Genomic DNA, 23,449 nt, shown 5'->3' on the forward strand with positions numbered 1-23,449 from the left:
ACGGAGTGCTGGGAGCTTTTCGGGGGAACAATTCCTTGCACTCCCCTAAGGACCCGAGCCTTGAATTTTTACCTTGCAGAAGTGCCCCCTTAAAAGCCCTGCATGCCCAAGATTGTTTCTAGGAAGATGAAGGCCTTGGGGCGAGTGCCCGATGTGGATCACCTGCTCTGCTGAGGGGGTGAAAACTGACTGTTTTCCGGTCCTGGTAGACAGAATGTAGTGGTCAGAGTCAGGATCCAGGGTCAGACGCACCTGAAAATGTTCCTTGAGGTTGTGCAGACCAGTAGAGTATGTAGGCAACAGAAGAGCGACTCTACATATTGATAGGAAAATGTTGTGGGGAGCACCAGGCCTCCCCATTTGCGCCAACACCTGTGCAGGTGCCCAACGCCCCTCAGTAGTCCCAGGTCTGTCTGTAGCTACAGACCAAGGATGTCACTCAGCAGTGACTTGAGGGTGGAGCCAATGCCTGACAGCTTCAGTCATGAAAGAACAACCCCCTTCTCCAGTGCGCCTTCCCTTCACTCACCCCTTTTGAAGACCCACCTTGACTGAATTAAGTATTGGATAAGTACATTTATTTCTTAACTCCATCTGCCCCCTATCTACAGGTGAATTGTGTCTGAATAAAAATGATAAATGAAGAGGTGAGGCAGCATTCAGTTGATAAGATGGAAAACCCATGTTTATCAATGCTTTTTAACCTTTATGTCTGAATTATTTTTGGTTTTGTGTTTTATTTTAGTTTTTGGGCCAAACAAAGAGGCACTCAAATTTTACTGGGAAAATATCCAAACTAGGAAATGTAGAATGACCTTTCTTCAGTGCAACAGGGAGGACAGCAAGGAACCGTCTTGGATCATTGCCATGGTGACTCCCTCCTTGATCAAAGAATCAGAGAACATGGTCTTCCTCCTGACCTGCATCTCACAACTGGTGCATTTTTCACACTAGACTGAACTTGCAATGCCCTTGGAAGATTCTCCTTTGCAGAAGACCCAAAGCTAAAAGGGTGCTATTCTACTAATGATGCACTCTAACTCTCAAGGCCTTCTCTGAGCTGATAATTTCACTACTGGCATCCCACTGGAGAGATCCCATCTCCAGAGTATGACTTATATTTGAGTATTTCAGTTAACTTCTTCTATAGATCAGCATCTGATAATGGCTCAGTAGAAATGTTCCCCTCACTTCCACATCGTTCATCTGGACTTACTTTCAAATAAACCTAATGATTAAAACATTTTTGTTCCATAAATGATCAATTTTGCATGTCCTCATCATCTTTACCTTTTCTTAAACTGCATTTGAAAAATATTCATTTTCTAGGACCATTTTCTTGAAGCTGAATTCAAGGGTATGACAAGTATCCCCTCTTGTATTGTCTGGGAGCCCTTAGTCTCCATACATATTTCTACCTGGATATTCTGCCGCTTTAGATCTACTGATAGAGAGGAAATAGTAAATCTGAAACTTTTTGAAAGTTGTTATCGCCACATTTCCAGTGTTACTGGTGGTAAAAGAATTGCTGTGCATCAGAGTTCATGAAGCCCTGATCTTAGCTGCAACTATCCCTTTATCAGAAGATCATACTCATCACAACCACAATCTAGGATGTTCCCAGAAGGGCTAGCAGCACCAGCACATGGCTCTTGTGGAAGGTCTCAAGGAAGGTTTCTTACTTCCCAGCACATACTGGGATTAGTATATGGAAGTTGAGGGTACTTGGGTCTTATTTTTCTTTTGAAATTTATTAAAAATTAAATGCTAGTGTTAATTCCTAAATTCTGGTGTACTTTGCAGTCTGGAAGTATAGGCAACAAAAATCGCTTCATTTTCCTCAAAATAGATGATAACTGCCATGCAAACATGCATAAACTAAGAGCTGAAGAGTTAGTCCAGATGATGGTAAGTTTGTCTTCGGACAACAATACTGGTACAATGCTCAACATTCCATATAGTACCCCAAAAGTAAAAAAAATTCCACAATACAAATAGCCTAGGAAATACCCCTGTGCTGCTGGCCCATTTTAATTTCCTTCTGTGCTGTTATTTTGCTTCATGGAGAAATAAATTCAAAATTGAACTTCCTTTATTTACTTACATTCAAAACAAGGTCAGTTTAAAAAACTGGAAATGTTGGGGTTTTCAGTGGAAAATATAAAGGGCAACAACCTCATACTGATATTTCTTCCCATCTCTAATCTGGGAAGCTCCAGTGGACATTACAATATAAAAATAATAAAGGGAAAGATATGTTCCAGGGGAAAAAATCTATACTTCTACTGGTACTAAATAACTGAGACATAAATTTAATATATGCTTCAGTAAATTATGAGTCATGTTTGTAGTTAGTTTCAGTTATATAAATTAAATAAATCATGAGTCATAAGTTAGAATATAGAAAGATGCTTGCCTGCATATAGCCAACCAGGAGTGATCCGCCATGCCACCTTTGGTATTCAACAACAGCCAGGAGTGATTTTTCAGCACATTGCTCAGTTGATAACAGACCAATGTGTCCATGAGAATCAAAAATATATACAAAATTATATTAGAAATATATGAGCCCTAGACTTGCATCCAGAAACTTCACAAGGGATTCATGAGGTATCAGCAGCCCTGCCATCTCATGAAGCATAGGTGCCTCTCTCTAAGGTTTATTTTACACTCAGATAACACACAATCTGGATTGTCACACTGTCTCACATAATAATGTTAGGGCCACCTTTATTTGAAGTGAATTCTGGGAAAATTGTGTGGACTTCAGTGTCCTCTGGTGGGCCACAGAGACACGTGGATGTTCTTAGTGTCCTATAGAGTCATTTCTTCTCCCTCGGTGAGTTTCCACTTCTTACCTTCAGCTGGCCTCACAGAGTTAATAAAAAGCTAGCAATGCTGTATTATGACAACAGTTAACAAAAAGCAGGGGTGGGGTGGGAGAGATAGCCTGGAGGTAAGGCGTTTGCCTTACATGCAGAAGCTGTTGCTTCTAATCCTGGCACCTCATATGGTCCCCTCAGCCTTCCAAGAGCGATTTCTTAGGTAGAATCAGGAGCGACTCCAGAGCTCTGCCAAATGTCACCCAAAAACCAAACCAAACAAACAAAAAACATCGGGAAAATAATGGATTATAATTCCTAACAGAGGTGATGGGAGTTGATGCTGATATTGGGAATGATGAAGTTTTCTATGCACAAAACCCAATTATCTATTACTTTGTAACTCACATTTCTTTAACAAATAAAAATGTTGAAGTCTAGGCCAGAGAGATTGCACAGCAGTAGGGCGTTTTCCTTGCGTGCGAATGATGCAGGATAGACTAGAGTTCTATTTCAGGCATCCCATATCATCCCTGCACCTGCCAAGAGCAATTTCTGAGTACAGAGCCAGAAATAACCCCTGAGCACCACTGGATATCACACTTCCCATAAAATGTAGAAGACATAATTTGTGCAAATTGAAAATCGTAAAACATCAACTGATAAAGAGACTTCTAGAAATTTCTGAAAAAAATTCTCCATGAGGAAAATATATTAAGATAATTCCATAACTTGTCGCTGTCAATTCCCAAATTCACCATGGAGTATATACGTGTATTTTCATTTTGTGTTTGAATGTGCTACACAGAGGTTCTATTAGATGTGACTAATATAATATATTTGATATCATATCATACTTGTGTGAAATATGGTATAAACCTAGACTTATCAATGCCCAGGATAAAAAAGATCCAGTTCCCCTATCTCAGAAAATTGGCACCCTGAGTTCTTCTAACTAAGTATGTTCATCGCAAAGATTGATGTCCTAGATTTGAGATAGCTGAAAATTGTTAAGGAAAACTCAGCTTGGATGCTGAAAACTGGCCATGCAGTCAGAGCATGTGAACAATTACAGAGACTGAATATTTCTCACATCCTTGATACTGACAAATTCCTAAATATATGATACTATAAAAGTGGCCATGACCACTTTTATACATAAAGTGTCTTCTCCACTCTCTGCTCTCTACTGCCAGGTTTCAGCTCAAGAATATGAATTTACAAGCATGCGCATAGAACAGTGGTCAAAAGACACTCCAGACATAGTCTTGCTTACCATAGATAACCACCTAAAGCACATGACATCATTTAACATACAGCTTTCCCTAATTCCCTTAGCCCTTCTTCCTTAAATACAGAAGCATACACCCTGTTTTAAGCCCCTCTCCCATACCACTGAATAGGCTGACATAGTTCATAATTACAGTCCCTAATATGGTATTCATTTCCCTCCAAAATAATCTAAATGTACAGTCAAAAATATAATCAAAACTGACTTCTCAAAGTGGCTCATGGATGCTTCCTTGTGAATGCCCTCTTCACCTGAGATCCTTCCTCACCAGTCACTTCTACATCAAAGAACTCTGAGATGACCATTGAATCCTAAATCTTGGGATGTGACATTCTTTCTCATTTACAGCTAACACATGAATATCAACTCAGTGTAAAAGTTTTCTTGCTAATGCACAAAGGTAGAAATGTGTGTAGATTTAACTCCGATAATATAGACTCAGAAAATGCTGATAATTCCTCTATCTGAGGAGTTATTTTCCCTAATGCAAAGAATCAGAAGAGACTATTCCGTGGTCGTGTCCCTTCTGGCGCTCAACACAGGGGTGAGCACTAATGAAGGAGGTCCTGATATGGAACACTGTATTCAACCTTTTCTTTTCTTTTTTTGGGGGGCCACACCCGGTGTTGCTCAGGAGTTACTCCTGGCTGTGTGCTCAGAAAGTGCCCGTGGTTTGGGGGGACCATATGGGACACGGGGGATTGAATCGCGATCCGTCCTAGGCTAGTGCTGGCAAGGCAGACACCTTACCTCTAGCACCACCACGCCGGCCCCAGTATTCAAACTTTTCAACATAGCCCATAGTTGATTACTTGTGTGCTGTTCTTTGACATGATGGGGAATGAAATTAAAAACATTTTTGTTCATTTAGTTTTTCTTAAGGACAAAAGTAAAAAGGTGAAAAGGTTGCAATTAGGTAAGAATAGATCTATCTCTCCAGCCCTTAGAAAAATCCAGATTGTTTTCATTTGATTCTGAAATAGGCAGCATTAATGTTAGAATGAGAGGATTGTTCCAACAAGTTCACCTCTATTTGCTTCTATTTTTTAAAATTAGAAACAATTGGTTTCCAGGTTACTGACTGGATATATTTTTATTAAATCTCTATGCTCTTCAAGAAGACTGAACTTGGTTTATGAATGTTGAGTGTTTTTTTAATCTCGCTTCCAGGCCACCTCAGTAAAGAGCAACCCTATTCTGTTGGTAGATCAAATGTGAATTCCCCATCATTGCTATCTCTAGAGATATTGTTGTGTGCATAATCTCTATACACTGCACGTCTGAGCGCAATGCTCTGTGTGGGCCTTGAAATCTGGAATGTAACCTCTAGTCTGGTCATAAAGGAAGGCACTTTCCACTATGTTCAGCACCTCAGCCCCCATTGGGGGAAATACAACGTCTCCATGAGATTTGGGGTCTCATGCCTTAATTCCAAGGGTTTGAGGAGAATCGGGCCATTTTTCTTTGTTTTTGGGTCACACCCGGCAGCGCTCATGGGCCCACAATATCCTATTTTGCAACTCAGGACTCATTGTTCTGAATGAGTTCTGGTACATATAACAGGGAACATAATAAAAAAATAAGAATTAGAACACATGGGTCCAGGAAGGGGGCGCTAGAGGTAAGGTGTCTGCCTTGCAAGCGCTAGCGTAAGACAGACCGCAGTTCGATCCCCCGGCGTCCCATATGGTCCCCCCAAGCCAGGGGCAATTTCTGAGCGCATAGCCAGGAGTAACCCCTGAGCGTCAAATGGGTGTGGCCCAAAAAACAAAAAAAAACTTAGAACACATAAAACTTGAGGAAAATTTATACAGGCAGCAAAAAACAAAACAAAACAAAACAAAACACAGTCTTGAAAAAGGACATTATTCTTCTAGTCTGAAATGAAAATTGTAGAAAAAAGTGAGACTTCTCTGATTGAGCCTAGGAATCAATTTATTGACAATTTGACCTAAGTGACCTCAACTAGATTTTGATTTGTTTGTTTTTGGGTCACACCCGGCAGCTCGCAGGGGTCACTCCTGGCAGGCTCAGGGGACCCTAAGGGATGCCAGGATTTGAACCACTGTCCTTCTGCATGAAAGGCACATGCCTTACCTCCATGCTATCTCTCTGGCCCCTCAACTAGATATTTTATATTTTATAGAATCTATGTTTAGAATTGTGTGATTTCTATTTTTGTTTGTTCACATTCTTTGAGGATTTTTTTTCCATTGTCTGATTATTTGCTTTAAGGTTCATTCCCAATCTTTTTTTGTTGCATCTCATTTTCCAGCTCACTAATTCTGTCCTCAGTTTCTCTGTTAGAGAGACTTCCCAAGGTTTTCATTTTATCTACTGTTTTTCAATCTTGTTTATTTCCGTTTGAAGTTATCTTATTTATATATTCATACCCTTTTGATTCTTTATTATTTTGTTTTTGTTTTTGGGTCACACCCAGCAACGCTCAGGGATTACTCCTGGCTCTGTGCTCAGAAATCTCCCCAGCAGGTTCAGGGGAGTATATGGGATGCCGGGATTCGAACCACCATCTTTCTGCATAAAAGGCAAACGCCTTACCTCCATGCTATTTCTCCAGCCTCATCCTCTTGATTCTTATTTGTGATTCGTTCAGCTCAATCCATACTTTCTTTGATTTCTATGAGGATCCCCATATTTCTTCTCTGAACTCCTTTTCTGAGAGACTAAATAGATAGCACTTTTCAAGTCATCAGGGCTGCCATCTTTATTTTTTTGTTTTTTGGGTCACACCTGGAATGCTCAGGGGCTGCTCCTGGCTCTATGCTCAGAAATCACCCCTGGAAGGCTTGGGATGCTGGGATTCGAACCACCATTCTTTTGCAATGCAAGGCAAATGCCCTACCACTGTGCCATTTGTCCGGCCCCGCCATCTTCATTTTCTATGCATGGTGTTGTCTTGCATTGTTTCCTCATTGTCACATTTGCAGTTTTCTATTGGTGGTACTGGAGTTCATTGACTAAAGATGAGCATGGCCACGAAGCAAAGCAGAGAGGCCGAGTTCCTCTGGCTCCAGCATTCGTGGGCAATACAGTTTTCCTCTGCTGAAGAGCACAAGCGTTTATTGCTGGAATGGATCTCAGCCACCAGATGCATCTGAACAAGGAGCTGAACAAAGGCCATTTAAAATGTCTTCCAAATGCCTAAGCACACAGCAGGCATCAGGCTTTACCGTTCATGAGAGGATACAACTTACCTCTGCTAGCATGTACAACCTGTTATTGTTGGGGTGGTTCTCGGCTGCCAAATGGAGCTGAGCAGGTCAGGAGCTGTGCAAAATGTTTAAAATGTCTCTCAAGAGGCCGGAGAGATAGCACGGAGGTAAGGAGTTTGCCTTGCAAGCAGAAGGACGGTGGTTTGAATCCCGGCATCCCATATGGTCCCTTGAGCCTGCCAGAAGCGATTTCTGAGCGCATAGCCAGGAGTAATACCTGAGCGCTGCCAGGTGTGACCCTAAAACAAAAAATAAAAAAGTAAATTGTCTCTCAAGAGTCCAGAGAGATAGCATAGGCTAAGGAGTTAGCCTTGCAAGCAGAAGGACGGTGGTTCAAATCTCGACATCTCATATGGTCCTTCAAGCCTGCCAGGAGCGATTTCTTTTTTTCTTTTCTTGTCTTGTCTTTTCTTTTTTTTCTTTGATTTTTGGTTTTTGGGTCACACCTGGCAGTGCTCAGGTGTTACTCCTGGCTGTATTCTCAGAAATCGCCCCTGGCAGGCACAGGGGACCAGATGAGATGCCAGGATTTGAACCACCGTCCTCCTGCATGAAAGGCAAATGCCTTACCTCCATGCTATCTCTCCGGCCCCAACACTACATAGTATTTCTGATTATGGAACTAAACACTTTAAGTCCTAAACAAGTAAAACAGGAGACATGAGATAGATGAGGTAAGATACGGGATCCAATTTGAATCCAGGGCACCATATATGGTTGTTTTCCTGAGATATACCAGGAGTTAAAATTTAGCACAGACCAATGAATAACTCCTGAGCACCACGAGCTGCGGCCTTACTCTCCCAAATACCAGCTATTTTTTTTTGTTTTGTTTTTGTATTTTGAATCACAAGTGGTGGCACTCAGGGGTTTTTCCTGGCTCTGCTCAGAAATTGCTCCTGGTAAGCTCAGGGAAACATATGGGATGCTGGGAATCGAACCATTATCCATCTAGTTTGATTGTGTGCAAGGCAAATGCCCTACTGTACAATAACAGACCTGGATGGGGTTGGATGTTGGTGAAATACATGGAGAGGCCTTTCTCCTCCAGCGCAGACCATGCACCTGCAAATCTCTCCAGCCGTCGGGTATACAGGTTCAGGAGAGCGGCAGGGAAAAGACTCACAAGTGTTCAGGTTTCAGGAGACATCAGCTTTATTCAGGCCCTGTGGTCTATCATACCCTTTCAAGGCAGATCCATTCTCAGCCCTGCATTCAACCTTGTCTCTCCTGCCAGCAGCCCTGCCTCTCTCCTGCTGAATCCTCACTCCATTCTCCAAAATCCTCTTCCTGCCCCTGAGATACCTTGATACCTCTTGATACCTCCCAAAGACCCCTCCCGGAAATTGGCAAGTCTTACTATCAGGTAAAGTTACATAGAAAGATGGGGATAGGGCTCCGAGAGATAGCACAGTGGCGTTTGCCTTGCAAGCAGCTGATCCCGGACCAAAGGTGTTTGGTTCGAACCCGGTGTCCCATATGGTCCCCCGTGCCTGCCAGGAGCTATTTCTGAGCAGACAGCCAGGAGTAACCCCTGAGCATAGTCGGGTGTGGCCTAAAAACAAAAACAAAAACAAAAAAAAGAAAAGATGGGGATGGAGTGACAGCTACCACTTTTCTATCTTTCCAACCCAGAATGTATGCACTTTCTTAGCTTCATTCATTACACGATGTCTTCTGGGGCTATCATTATTCTTAGCCGAGTTCAAGCACACAAAACTTTGATTTTGGTTTTTGGGTCACACCCGGCAGCTCTTAGGGGTTACTCCTGGTTCTATGTTCAGAAATCGCTCCTGGCAGACTCGGGGGACCATAGGAGATGCCGGGATTCGACCACCATCCTTCTGCATGCAAGGCAAACAGCCTACCTTCATGTCAAGCACACAAATTAAGGTTGTGATGGCAAACAATCTCTGCAGTACGCACACAGGCTTTATGTAGAAATATTTTCAAGATTGAACTTCCTCTATTTACTTACATTCAAAACAAAGTCAGTTTGAAAAACCGGAAATGTTGGGGTTTTCAGTGGAAAATGTAAAGGGCAACAACCTGGAACAACAACCTCATAATTATATTTCTTCCCATCTTAGCCTGGGAAGCTCCAGTGGACATTAAAATATGAAAATAATAAAGGAAAAGATGTGTTCCAGGGAAAAATCTATACTTCTACTGGTGCTGAATAACTGAGACATAAATTTACTATATGCTTCAGTAAATCATGAGTCATGTTTGTAGTAGGTTTCAGTTATAAAAAATTAAGTAAACCATGAGTCATAAGTTAGAATATAGAAAGATGCTTGCCTGCATATAGCCAACCAGGAGTGATCCGCGATGTCACCTTTGGTATTCAACAACAGCCAGGAGTGATTTTTCAGCACATTGCTCAGTTGATAACATACAATGTGTCCATGAGAGTCAAAAATATATACAAAATTAGGGCCCGGAGAGATAGCACAGCGGTGTTTGCCTTGCAAGCAACCGATCCAGAACCTAAGGTGGTTGGTTCGAATCCCGGTGTCCTATATGGTCCCCCGTGCCTGCCAGGAGCTATTTCTGAGCAGACAGCCAGGAGTAACCCCTGAGCAATGCCGGGTGTGGCCCAAAAACCAAATATATATATATATATACAAAATTATATTAGAAATATATGAGCCCTAGACTCGCATCCAGAAACTTCACAAGGGATTCTTGAGGTATCAGTAGCCCTGCCATCTTCTCATGAAGCATAGGTGCCTCTCTCTAAGGTTTCTTTTACACTCAGATAACACACAATCTGGATTGTCACACTGTCTCACATAATAATGTTAGGGCCAACTTTATTTGAAGTGTATTCTGGGAAAATTGTGTGGACTTCAGTGTCCTCTGGTGGGCCACAGAGACACGTGGACGTTCTTAGTGTCCTATAGAGTCATTTCTTTTCCTGTGTGTGTTTTCACTTCTTACCTTCATCTGGCCTCACAGAGTTAATAAAAAGCTAGCAATGCTGTATATGACAATAGTTAACAAACAGCAGGGGGGAGAGTTAGCCTTGCATGCAGAAGCTGTATTTTCTAATCCTGGCATCCCATATGGTCCCCTGAGCCTGCCAAGAGCGATTTCTGAGTGTAGAATTAGGAGTAATTCCAGAGCTCTGCCAGGTGTGACCCAAAAAACCAAACCAAACGAAACCAAACCAAACAAATAACTTTGGGAAAATGATAGATTATAATTCCTAACACAGGTGATGGGAGTTGACGCTGATATTGGGATAGATGAAGTTTTAAATGCATAAAACCCAACCTATTACTTTGTAACTCACATTTCTTTAACTAAATAAATATGTTGAAGTCTAGGCCAGAGAGATTGCACAGCAGTAGGGCCTTTGACTAGCATGAGACCTATGCAGGATAGAACAGAGTTCTATTTCAGGCATCCTATATCATCCCCGCACCTGTCAAGAGCAATTTCTGAGTGCAGAGCCAGAAAAACCCCTGAGAACAACTGGGTATAACACTTCCCATAAAATGTAGAAGCCATAATTTGTGCAAATTGAAAATCGGAAAACATCAACTGATATACAGACTTTTAGAAATCTCTGAAAAAAATTCTCCATGATGAAAATATATTAAGATAATTCCATAACTTGTCGCTGTCAATTCCCAAATTCACCATGGTGTATATACGTGTATCTTCATTTTGTGTTTGAATGTGCTACACAGAGGCTCTATTAGATGTGACAAATATAATATATTTGATATCATATCATACTTGTGTGAAATATGGTATCAACCTAGACTAATCAATTCCCAGGATTAAAAAGACCCAGTTCCCCTATCTCAGATAATTGGTACCCTGCTATCTTCTAACTAAGTTTGCTCATCGCAAAGATTGATGTCCTAGATTTGAGATAGGTAAAAATTGTTAAGGAAAACTCAGCTTGGATGCTGAAAACTGGGCATGCAGTCAGAGCACGTGGACAATTAAAGAGACTGAATATTTCTCACCTCCTTGATGCTGACAAATTACTAAATATATGATACTATAAAAGTGGCCATGACCACTTTTATACATAAAGTGTCTTCTTCACTCTCTGCTGTCTACTGTCAGGTTTCAGCTCAAGAATATGAAGTTACAAGCATGCACATAGAACAGTTTTCAAAAGACACTCCAGATATGGTCTTGCTTACTATAACCACCTAAAGCATGTGACATCGTTTAACATACAGCTTTCCCTAATGCCCTTAGCCCTTCTTCCTTAAATACAGAAGCATACACCCTGTTTTAAGCCCCTCACCCATACCATTGAATAGGCTGACATAGTCCATAATTACAGTCCCTAATATGATATCCATTTCCCTCCAAAATAAAGTAAATGTACAGTCAAAAATATAATCAAAACTGACTTCTCGAAGTGGCTCATGGATGCTTCCTTGTGAATGCCCTCTTCACCTGAGATCCTTCCTCACCAGTGACTTCTACATCAAACAACTCTGAGATGACCATTGAATCCTAAATCTTGGGATGTGACATTCTTTCTCATTTACAGCTAACACATGAATATCATCAACTCAGTGTAAAAGTTTTCTTGCTAATGCACAAAGGTAGAAATGTGTGTAGATTTAACTCCGATAATATAGACTCAGAAAATGCTGATAATTCCTCTATCTGAGGAGTTTTTTTCCCTGATGCAAAGAATCAGAAGAGACTATTCCGCGGTCGTGTCCCTTCTGGCTCTCAACACAGGGGTGAGCACAAATGAAGGAGGTCCTGATATGGAACACTGTATTCAACCTTTTCTTTTCTTTTTTTGGGGGGCCACACCCGGTGTTGCTCAGGAGTTAATCCTGGCTGTGTGCTCAGAAATTGCCCGTGGTTTGGGGGGACCATATGGGACACAGGGGGATTGAACCGCGATCCGTCCTAGGCTAGTGCTGGCAAGGCAGACACCTTACCTCTAGCGCCACCACGCCAGCCCCAGTATTCAACCTTTTCAACATAGCCCATAGTTGATTACTTGTGTGCTGTTCTTTGACATGATGGGGAATGAAATTAAAAACATTTTTGTTCATTTAGTTTTTCTTAAGGACAAAGGGTAAAAAGGTGAAAAGGTTGCAATTAGGTAATAATAGATCTATCTCTCCAGCCCTTAGAAAAATCCAGATTGTTTTCATTTGATTCTGAAATAGGCATCATTAATGTTAGAATGAGAGGATTGTTCCAACAAGTTCACCTCTATTTGCTTCTATTTTTTAAAATTAGAAACAATTGGTTCTCAGGTTACTGACTGGATATATTTTTATTAAATCTCTATGCTCTTCAAGAAGACTGAACTTGGTTTATGAATGTTGAGTGTTGTTTTAATCTGGCTTCCAGGCCACCACAGTAAAGAGCAACCCTATTCTGTTGGTAGATCAAATGTGAATTCCCAACCATTGATATCTCTAGAGATATTGTTGTGTACATAATCTCTATACACTGCATGTCTGAGCGCAATCCTCTGTGTGGGCCTTGAAATCTGGAATGTAACCTCTAGTCTGGTCATAAAGGAAGGCACTTTCCACTATGTTCAGCATCTCAGCCCCCATTGGGGGAAATACAATGTCTCCATGAGATTTGGAGTCTCATGCCTTAATTCCAAGGGGTTGAGGAGAATCGGGCCATTTTTCTTTGTTTTTGGGTCACACCCGGCAGCGCTCATGGGATATTCCTGGCTCTGCTCAGAAATAGCTCCAGGAAGGCACAGGGGACCATATAGGATACTGGGATTCGAATCACCGTCCTGCATGAAAGGCAAACACCTTACATACATGCTATCTCTCTGGCCCAAGAATTGAGACTTGAAGCAAACATTGACTCTGGAAATAATCGACACAGACGAAAGGGAATAAAGCAGATTGAAGAAAGTTCCTCTACCACCCATCGGCCTCTAGCAAGAGACTTAACAGTCATCCCATCGGTAAAAAATAATATTGCAACCCAGTTCACCCAGACATGGAGTCTTTATTGGAAAGAGAAAGACAACCCTCTAAGGTGGAAAAAGGGTAAAGGAACAACCCAAAAGATGCTTCCACAGAAAGATGCTTCCATCCAATGACTGACAAGCACCAGCAAAAATAGAGAATGGAAACCCGGTTATTCCAACAGTGGTAGAGCAGTGCACCCTTTTGTATCTCAGTCTCACAGGACACCTCCAGGCAGTGACTGCTGTGGACTTATCAGATCTCCAGACTAGATTGCAAAATTCTCTGTTCAAGAGATGGACACGAAGACCTTGAAGACCTTGAAGATGCACCTGTCCAGCTGCTCAGTCAGGCGTCTGAGGTCGCCATTGTAATTTCCAAAGTCATTTCTAGTTGGGTTCTCTACATAAAATGTTTCCTCATTATGTTAAAGAAATCAAATGTGTAATGTGACTCCATCTTTTGAAATTTACAGAAATTGTGTTATAATGATTATCCTGAAGTTATTTCTTATATCAAATTCCAAATGGAATAAAATATTCTTTTTTAAAAATATTTTTTATTTTTAATTATGAGAACAAAGATGCAAAGAAAGAGGACAAGATAAAGTTACAGTGGAAGGACAATCACTCATAACATAATTCTCAGAAGAAGTCCCCATGCTTATATCTTAACTTTGAACATTCAGCCAAAGAACATTAAGATAAATAAAACAGACTCCATGTACAATTACTTTGTCCTTCAAGTCCCCAGATAGTAACACATTATATTTCTGAACAGCACACAAGGCAATCTAAAGTCAGAAAACTTACGTAACTCCTTAAACATTAGTGGCATAGTATTTTTTACATTTCCATGTACATGCATATTAGCTTAAGTTAACCTCAAATTTTAAGTGGTTTTCTTTAAGGATTAGAGTCAAAGGAGCACAGTAAAAAACGGTGTTACAGTGGCAATTGTTGTTTGCATAGGCCCACCAAAATGTGAGGGGCATGGAAAGGAATAACCTTGGCCTAAATACAAAGAGACCCTACCCCTGAAGTTTCCTGGCATAAGACCAACTCTAGGTTCCAGGTAAGCTTGATTGTCCAACCCAAGACATTGTCTGTAGTGCCAACACAATTTAGTTTTCACACAGTCTCTGTTGTTGGTGTCATGTTTCTGTATTAAAGATCCTGGAATCTGCATATCCTACATTGAAGTCAGGATGTGGAGTGTCCTCTTGTTTCACCTCACCATTAAAGGTCAATGCAGAGATCCCTGTCTTGTAAGCAAGTCATTGTTGTTGTTAAGTCTTCTCAGTGTTAAGGGAAGTCTCTTTTGAGCAGGCCAATGTCTGAGCAGTGGTAGGGTCTTCCGTGGTAGAGGATTGCTTCCAGGTGATGTTATAGACAAGCCTGGATGTATCGTGATGGCTTTCCTGTTTCAGGGGTGAAGGAAAATGCCCTTTCTTCTGAGGCCTGTGCCAGGTCATTATGTCAATGTTATGTTCAGGGTGTAAGGTCCCTTTGCACTACAAAATTTGTGTGTTCCAATCTCTATTAGATAGGATCTTATTTGTATATATAGTATTTTCCCATTTTAATGTGCCTATGCAAAAAAGGAGCAATGCCACGTGGCGTTATTGACGCATATGGGGGCCATAAGAACAAGTCCTACAATCCCCATGACATGGTTCAATCATAAGCATTAAACTGGGGGAATCTTTCACCAAAATTTCTTGTTGAACAGCTCATAAAGAGAAGATATAAAGTGGTTAGAATTGTCACTGTATAAGAGAATACTTAGTAAGACTTGTAACTGTCACAGAAAAAACACAAAATATTTGAAAGAAATACGTGTCCATTTTATGTCTTTTGAAACAGTTTGGGTTGCCACACACAATGCATGGCTTTGGACTGTGATTAGGGTTGTGCATTACTAAAGTTAAAAAGACTACTGTGGGTTAGTGATGATTTTTGGGGGGTGAGAGTATTAAGGAGTAAAAATGAGCTTTGTAGGGGTGTGGGAAAGGGAAGAGTACAAAATGGACATTCTGGATACGCAAAACAAATAAGTTAAGGGATACTCTTAATACATGCAGTGCGCCCCCACGCGGTTTTCCATATGTGGACTAGTCAGAAATTGCCAGTGACAAACTTAGGGCAACCAAGCAATCTCAGCACACCCCAAGTTAAGACCCACCATTTCTGGCCTCCTGGGCTGGAACCCCAGAAGGCCTGGAGCCCGGGGGCAGAAGAGGGGAAATCTGGGGGCCTATCAAGGCTCCCAGTGCACCCAAGTTAGGGAGGAGGCCTTCCACATGGGGTCTTCCCAAACCCCATGCGGCTAGAGCTAGCCTCCAGTTCAAGAGAAGATGGATAGAGAGCCAGAAGCCAGGATCTGCCCGCCCTACACCCTGTGCCCTTCCCACCCTAGAGCAGTGGGAAGGGTGGGGAAAGCTTGGGACCCCATCCAGAAGGTACCCCCTGACACCCATCTTGTCTGGCCGCCAGGGCTGCCACCCCAGACGGCCTGGAGGCCGGGGGAAGAAGAGGGGAAGACTGGGGGCCGATCAAGTCTCCCAGCACACCCAAGTTAGGGAGAAGGCCTTCCACATGGGGTCTTCCCAAACCCCATGCAGCTAGAGCTAGCCTCCAGTTCAAGAGAGGATGGATAGAGAGCCAGAAGCCAGGATCTGCCCGCCCTACACCCTGTGCCCTTCCCACCCTAGAGCAGGGGGAAGGGAGGGGAAAGCTTGGGACCCCATCCAGAAGGGACCCCCTGACACCCATCTTGTCTGGCCGCCAGGGCTGCCACCCCAGACAGCCTGGAGGCCAGGGGAAGAAGAGGGGAAGGCTGTGGGCCTATCAAGGCTCCCAGCGCACCCAAGTTAGGGAGAAGGCCTTCCACATAGGGTCTCCCCAAATCTCATGCGGCTAGAGCTAGCCTCCAGTTCAGAGAACATGAACAATGTCCTTCCCTGGATGTCACTTCTGAAGATTTTATCCAAAACTTGGAAATTTCAGATTTGAAGGAAAGAGCCTCCCAAGGTCTAAGCATGCTCTTGGGTGGTTGCAGGAAATGGTGGGTTGCGAGTGTACCCTGCTGCCCAGAATTGCCCTGCAGAAAGAATCCTGTCTGGGTTCTAAAGCACTATCATCTTCGCCATCCTGCTTGGAAAATCAGATGGGATGTGGAGGGATCGAACTTAGGGCCCATACTAAGTCAGTCGTGTGCAAGACAAGCACCCTACCACTCACACCCTGTGCTGGTTCCATTTGGGGCTTTGAACTTTTCAACCTAACCTAGAATTCTATTTTAGAAATATTTTATAGATAGCATGGTGGTAGGGTATTTGCCTTGCGTGCTTAATGACGGTGTTTCAAATTCCGGCATCTTATATAGACTAGTCCCCTAGTCTGCCAAGAATGATTTCAGAGCATAGAGCCAGAAGTAATCCCTGAGCGCTTCTAGGTGTGACCCCCCAATAATGTAATGAATACAATCAAATTATCAAATTTGTGTTGACATATGCTCAACCCTACTAAAATGTGCCAAGACATCCTACCACTTTCTTGATACAACCTCTAATACAACTCCAAACTTCACACCTTATGATCTACTTCATAATAACAATTATTACCCCAACTTCATAACATGTCATAGTGTATTACTGTATATTCCCTTTTCTATTTCTATATATCTATATATTCTATATTTCTATATATCTATATTTCTATATATCATACTTGACAAAATAATGTGTGATCTTCTGTGTTGCATTTACTGAACATGACAGATTGATTTATGTTGAATGGACTGCGAGATATATTTTCCTGTGTGTAATATTGGAACATACATATATGCTAAACTTTTATTTTTATGTACATTTGTCGAATATGTGATTAGTCCAGACCTCAAAATTTGCAGAAAGTAATAACATAGGTGTTCATACATACTGTATTTGCTGATATATAAGACGACTTTTGAAACCAAAAAGTGTCAACCAAAAATCGTGGGTTGTCTTATACGCTGAGTATATCCTGAAAAATGTTTCAGTATGTCGCTAAATGAAAATTTTCTGAATATTGCCATAAAACGAATTTTCCAACTCGATCCTGCACCAATCACTGCAAGGCTGCTTTGACCACCTCTCTAACTCAGCCAATTCAAGCAGGCTTTTTATGCTTGCAAATTATACAGTGTTCTTTTTTTTGGGGGGTCACACCCAGCATTGCTCAGGGGTTACTCCTGGCTCTATGCTCAGAAATCACTCCTGGCAGGCTTGGGGGACCACATGGGATGCCGGGATTTGAACCGATGACCTTCTGCATGAAAGGCAAACACCCTACCCTCCATGCTATCTCTCCGGCCCCAAATTATGCAGTGTTCTGTACCCGAATCTACACTGTAAAAAGCCTGCTCAGATTGGCCAGAGTCAGAGAGGAAGTCAATTACAGTATAACCTACTAACCTTTGCTTATTGTGATTGGCTCACTGTGGTACATATAGTTCTGTCTGATACAGCGAACATAGGCCTAAAACTGTTTTAACTGCAAAAATAGGGGGTCGTCTTATACACCGGAAAATACAGTAATTCTTGAATTTGGATTGATGCACTGATTTGCAGTGTTATGAAGAGTTCCATATATCCTTATACAGTAACCATACAACATTGAGTTTGTTTCCACCACTATGATAAAAATACCTCAAAATCCAATCCCCAAATGTCTGGTAATTCTATTCCATATTCTGTTTCATAGGAACAATTCAATCCACTTCCCCCACCCCTAGTATGCCGAGTTCTGTGATGTGTATATGTTTAATTCAAATTCTTAGGCAGTTTCCAAGAACAGATTGCCATGCTCTATTTTTCTTCACTTAAGACATGTCCAGATTGTTTTGACTGATTCAGAAATCAATAGCATTACTGTTAGAATGAGAGGGTTATGGATCATCAAGTGACTCTCTACATTTCCCTCTTATTTTTTGAAATAAGAAACAACTGGCATTCAGGTTAAAGAAGTGTTTTCTAGGGCCGAAGAGATAGCATGGAGGTAAGGCCTTACATTCAGAACGGTGATTCAAATCCCAGCATCCCATATGGTCCCCTGATTCTGCCAGGGGCGATTTCTGAGCATAGAGCCAGGAGTAACCCCTGAGCGCAGCCGACTATGACCCCCTCCAAAATAAAAAAGTGTTCTTTGGGCCCAAAGCAGTGGTGCAATAGAGTGTTTGCCTTGCAAGTGACTGACCAAGGATGGACCATGGTTCGATCCTTTGGTACCCCATATGCTTCCCAAACCAGGAGCGATTTCTCAGTGCAGTCAGAAATAACACCTGAGCCACACAGGGTGGGGCACAAAACCAAAAAGCAAAAAAAAAAAGTTTTCTTTACTAACCCTGTGTACACTCCCAGGAGTTTAACAGGGGTTCATTAATCTGTGGGCTGTTCAAATCTCTCTTCCCTGCCACTCATCACACTTATAGTTAACCCATTCTATTTTTTGTACAAATTGTGAATTACAAGACTCATTGCTGTGTAAAGTTTGAGGTTTTATGCTGCACAAAAGTTGTAGATGATGAGTGACTACCAGCAAGAAATAGTGTCAACTCAAGTGGAAGCCTCAAGTCCCAAATAAAGGCATAGGAAACATGAGTCTATAAGCAAACGGATGCAGGCAATAATGCATACATGGTTAAGGGGAGAACATGCTAAACAACTCCGCCTTGAAGAATTCTGCTTCTAAGGTCGAGTGCAGGAGTTTTCCCAAAGCAAAACAAAATACACACAAGGTCGTCTTTAATGTTTCCTTCAATAACTTCTTACATATCTTCTCTACCTGAGCCTAGGAATCAATTTACAAAGAATTTATCCTAAGTGATCTCAAATACTTCAAGGACAAGGTTTTGTTTAGATTGTGACATCAAGAGTCTATTTCCTACAGATTTCAGGGGAAGAAAATATTCGAGATCAGAAATATATAGCTTAAGGCCGGAGTGGTAGCACAAGCTGTAAGTTGTCGGCCTTGCCTGTGCTATCCTAGGATGGACTGCGTTTTGATCCCTGGCATCCTATATAGTTTTACAAGCCAGGAACCATTTCTGAGCGCATATCCAGGAGTAACCCATGAGCATCACAGTGTATGGCTGAAAAACAACAAAACAAGGAAAAACAAAAAAACCAATAACAACAAAAAACGGGGCAAGAGAGATAGCATGAAGGTAGGGCATTCGCCTTGCATGCAGGACAGTGGTTTGAAGCTCAGAATACCAGATGGTCTCCCATGTCTGCCAGGGGTTCTTTCTGATCGCAGTACCAGGAATAATCCTTGAGCCCTGCCCGATTGACTCCCCACCCCCCAAAATAATAGAAGGAAACAGAAACAGTTTATTAGTGCACAGGGCAAAAATATCAAGTTAAATGTTTGAACTTTTCCCTGGCTATTTCAAAGGAATGTTGAGTTTGTTTCCTAAATTTGCTTTTGTGAATGCTAAAGTTATTTACTGTTCCTTAGACACATTTGCTTCAAACAGAAATTCTCCCGTGTGTGTCCACTAGTGCTTGATGTGATTTGACACCAACAGAAGACTTGCCTATGATTCATGCAAACATGGAGCTTCTCCCGGGTGTCCTAAGTTGTAACATTACTGAAGCCTTGTCCACACTACCTGAAAACATGAGGTTTGTCTCTTGTGCGTGAGGAGATTTAACGTCTGACTGGAGCCTCATACAATTCCCTGCAAAAATGGGGCTTCCTCTTGTGTGTGTCCTCTGGTGCTTGATGAGAACTGAACTATGACTAAATCCTTGACCACATCCTGCAAAAGTGAAGCTTTTCCCCTTGAGTACTCTGATGTGTGAGGAGACGTGATCTATGTGAATACTTTACCACACACCATGGAAACATGAGGCTTCTCCCCTGTGAATCATCTGATGTGTGATGAGACTTGAACTATGACTGAAGCCTCGTCCATACTCTCTCCAAAAAATGGAATTTCTCCCCTCTGTGTATCTTTTGGTGTGTAATGAGATTTGACCTCCTACTGAAGCCTTTCCCACACTTCCCACAAACATGTGGCTTCTCTCCAGTATGTGTGCTCTGGTGTCTGATGAGACTTGTCCTATCACTGAAGCCTCGACCACACTCCCCGCAAACATGTGGCTGCTCCCCTGTGTGTAGCCTTTGGTGTGTGATGAGACGTGACCTCCTACGGAAGCCTTGCCTACAGTCTCTGCAAACGTGGGGCTTCTCTCCAGTACGTATCTTTTGGTGTGTGATGAGATTTGACCTCTGACTGAAGCCTCGCCCACAGTCTCTGCAAACATGGGGCTTCTCTCCAGTGTGTATCCCCTGGTGTGTGATGAGATGTGACCTCCTACTGAAGCCTTTCCCACACTCCCCACAAACATGTGACTTCTCTCCAGTGTGTGTGCTCTGGTGTCTGATGAGACCTGTCCTATCACTGAAGCCTCAACCACACTTCCCGCAAACATGTGGCTTTTCCCCTGTGTGTGTCCTCTGGTGTGTGATGAGACGTGACCTCTAACTAAAACATCGCCCACACTCCCCACAAACATGTGGCTTCTCCCCTGTGTGTGTCCTCTGGTGTCTAATGAGACTTGAACTACTACTCAAACATCGTCCACATTCCTTGCAAACATGGGATATCTCCCCTGTGTTTGTGACCTTTGACACATCAGAGAAACCTTTCCCAGTCCTGGAAGTCTCGTCTCTGAAAATCCTTCGAAATTCTAATCCTTGATCTACTCTACCTGTGTTCGTTGGATTTCCTTTATGCCACATGTTAGTTTTTTCCTCATTTGAAATCTCACGTTCATTAGAACTACCTATTTGACTAGAATACGGTCTAGATAAGGCTGCTGACAGTATTTTATGCCTCATCTTATCCAAATGTAAGGAGATTTCTGTGTGCTTTTGACTTTCAGGTATGTCATTACTTGGTTTGTCATAATATGGATTAGAATGTTGTTGCCGTTGGTCGTTCAGATTATGTGGAGAGGAACTGTCTGATTGAGTTTGCTTTCTTGCAGATGTTCCTGGCAGGATCCGAGAGGGATGACTTCGTTTCAAGTGAAGATAGAGAAAGTTGTGTTTGGAGAAAGCCAGTGAGCAGAAGGTACATGGGTGGATTTCTGGCTTTGGTGCTGCTGAAAGAGAAAGATTTTGGTCAGAGTAGAGTTGAGAATATTGTCTGAACTATAGCTCTAGCTCTTGCTAAATTCTGTTCTCCTAGGTTTCCTTATTTTGTAGATAAAACAAGATAAAACTTCATGCTCTTAATTATTCTAATGATGTTGTTTGGATTTTGGATCTATACGCAGAGGTCTCCACAACTTACTCCTTGCTCTGGGATCCGGGGTAACTCCTGGCATGCTTGGACAATGGTATAGAATGTTGTACTATACTTGTGGTCTCTTAAACAGTTTGTTTTACTTACTATTTAACTTTACTATATATTGCAAAATGAACAAATTCCATATCCAAAATCGTCTATGAATTTTTAGGTTACTCCAAGTTTTAGGGTTTTTTGTTTTGTTTTGTTTTTTTTTTTTTGCTCAGAAATTACTCCTGGCTGTCTGCTCAGAAATAGCTCCTGGCAGTCTCGGGAGACCATATGGGACACCGGGATTCGAACCAACCACCTTTGGTACTGGATCGGCTGCTTGCAAGGCAAACGCTGTTGTGCTATCTCTCCGGGCCCTTACTCCAGTTTTTACCTGAGCTAGTACACTTGGTAGGCTGGGGAAGACCATTTAGCTTTCCAGGAATGAACTTGTGTGGAGGTAAAAAATGTAAACACCTCCCCTTTGTACTGTCCTTCAACTTTCTGATATAAGACTATAAATAACATTTTCATAAAATCATTTCATGATTCTGAAATCATATAATACTATGCTTTAGTTTCTAAAAATATTTTAATCTCTTTAGGTGCAGTGACACTTGAATCTATGTCAACTTCTCTTCAGTAAGTTCATGTACGGTGAAGGTATCAATGTTGAGAGGACCTCACTTGGAATGGGACCAATGGAGGTATGTTTGGTACATACCAAAAGAGATTACATACAAATATACTTTTTTTTGGTTTTTGGGCTACACCTGGCGTTGCTCAGGGGTTACTCCTGGCTGTCTGCTGAGAAATAGCTCCTGGCAGGCACAGGGGACCATATGGGACACCGGAATTTGAACCAACCACCTCTGGTCCTGGATTGGCTACTTGCAAGGCAAACGCTGCTGTGCTATATCTCCGGGTCCATAAATATAATTAAAGTATAGTCTGCAGACTACAAAGTCATATTTAATGCCCACAGGCATAGTACAAGATTTCTGGTGAAATTCTGGTCTGTGGTCAATCCCAATTCAATTCCTAAAATTGTATCTGATTCACAAACAATGTCAGTAGTGATCCTGAGCAAAGTCTTAAGAGTATTCCATAAATATCAATGGATGAAGCCTAATCTCTCTCTCCAAAAACACCAAAGTCATAGGAAAAACACCAAAGTCATAGGATCAGAATCACAATTCATGAGACATGGTCCTAGTTTCATCCCTGAGCACTGTGTGGTCGTGTGACACCTGCTGGATGTAAACTAATAACAATACAGAATTAATATGGTGGAAGAGACAATTCTGCATGCATGTTAGATTCCAAGTACATGATCATTCAGCATAACTGGCAGCCATCACAAGCTCTGCAGCTCAACTATGTTCTGAGAATACCCATTCCTGCCCTAGATGACAGGAGAAAAGAAGTCTGCCTATCACTGCTGGTTGGAATGCCATCGAGTGCAGGATTTCTGTAAAATAAAGTGGATATTCTTTAAAAAAAACTTGGAATTTATCGTCAATATGATCAAGCAATACCACTTGTAAGAACAGACACAGGAATGCAGTAACAGTACAAATATGCCCTCAACACTCCTATGTTCACTGCAGCACTATTTACAATAATCAGAATCTGGAAATGACTCAGGTGCTAGATAATAGATGAGTTGCTAAAGAAACTGTGGTACATCTACAGATTAGAATACTTGACAGTAAAAAAAAAAGAAAAGGTATCTGCACTCTCTGTTTATTGCAGCACTATCCACAATAACTGGAATCTGGAAACTAAATGCCCAAGACAGATCAGTGGATAAAGAAACTATCATATCATGCA

At 41.8% G+C, this 23,449-nt stretch overlaps 1 long non-coding RNA gene and 1 pseudogene across 2 annotated transcripts; one reads left to right on the top strand and one right to left on the bottom strand.

Annotated features, from left to right (window-relative positions):
• The first annotated feature begins 5,564 nt into the window (after positions 1 to 5,564).
• On the top strand, positions 5,565 to 5,684 carry LOC126000637 (uncharacterized; annotated as a pseudogene).
• A 14,219-nt stretch (positions 5,685 to 19,903) lies between these two features.
• LOC126000629 (uncharacterized) lies at positions 19,904 to 20,890 on the bottom strand. Of its 2 annotated transcripts, none has more exons than XR_007492823.1 (3): positions 20,826 to 20,890; positions 20,561 to 20,741; positions 19,904 to 20,392 (listed from the first exon to the last, which is right to left on the bottom strand). It is a non-coding gene; the product is annotated as an uncharacterized LOC126000629 (long non-coding RNA). The 2 variants fall into 2 exon arrangements; XR_007492822.1 differs by having other exon boundaries at positions 19,904 to 20,476.
• Between the last annotated feature and the right edge of the window lie 2,559 nt (positions 20,891 to 23,449).

This window comes from Suncus etruscus (genome assembly GCF_024139225.1).
Source record: "Suncus etruscus isolate mSunEtr1 chromosome X unlocalized genomic scaffold, mSunEtr1.pri.cur SUPER_X_unloc_4, whole genome shotgun sequence".
Classification (NCBI taxonomy): domain Eukaryota; kingdom Metazoa; phylum Chordata; class Mammalia; order Eulipotyphla; family Soricidae; genus Suncus; species Suncus etruscus.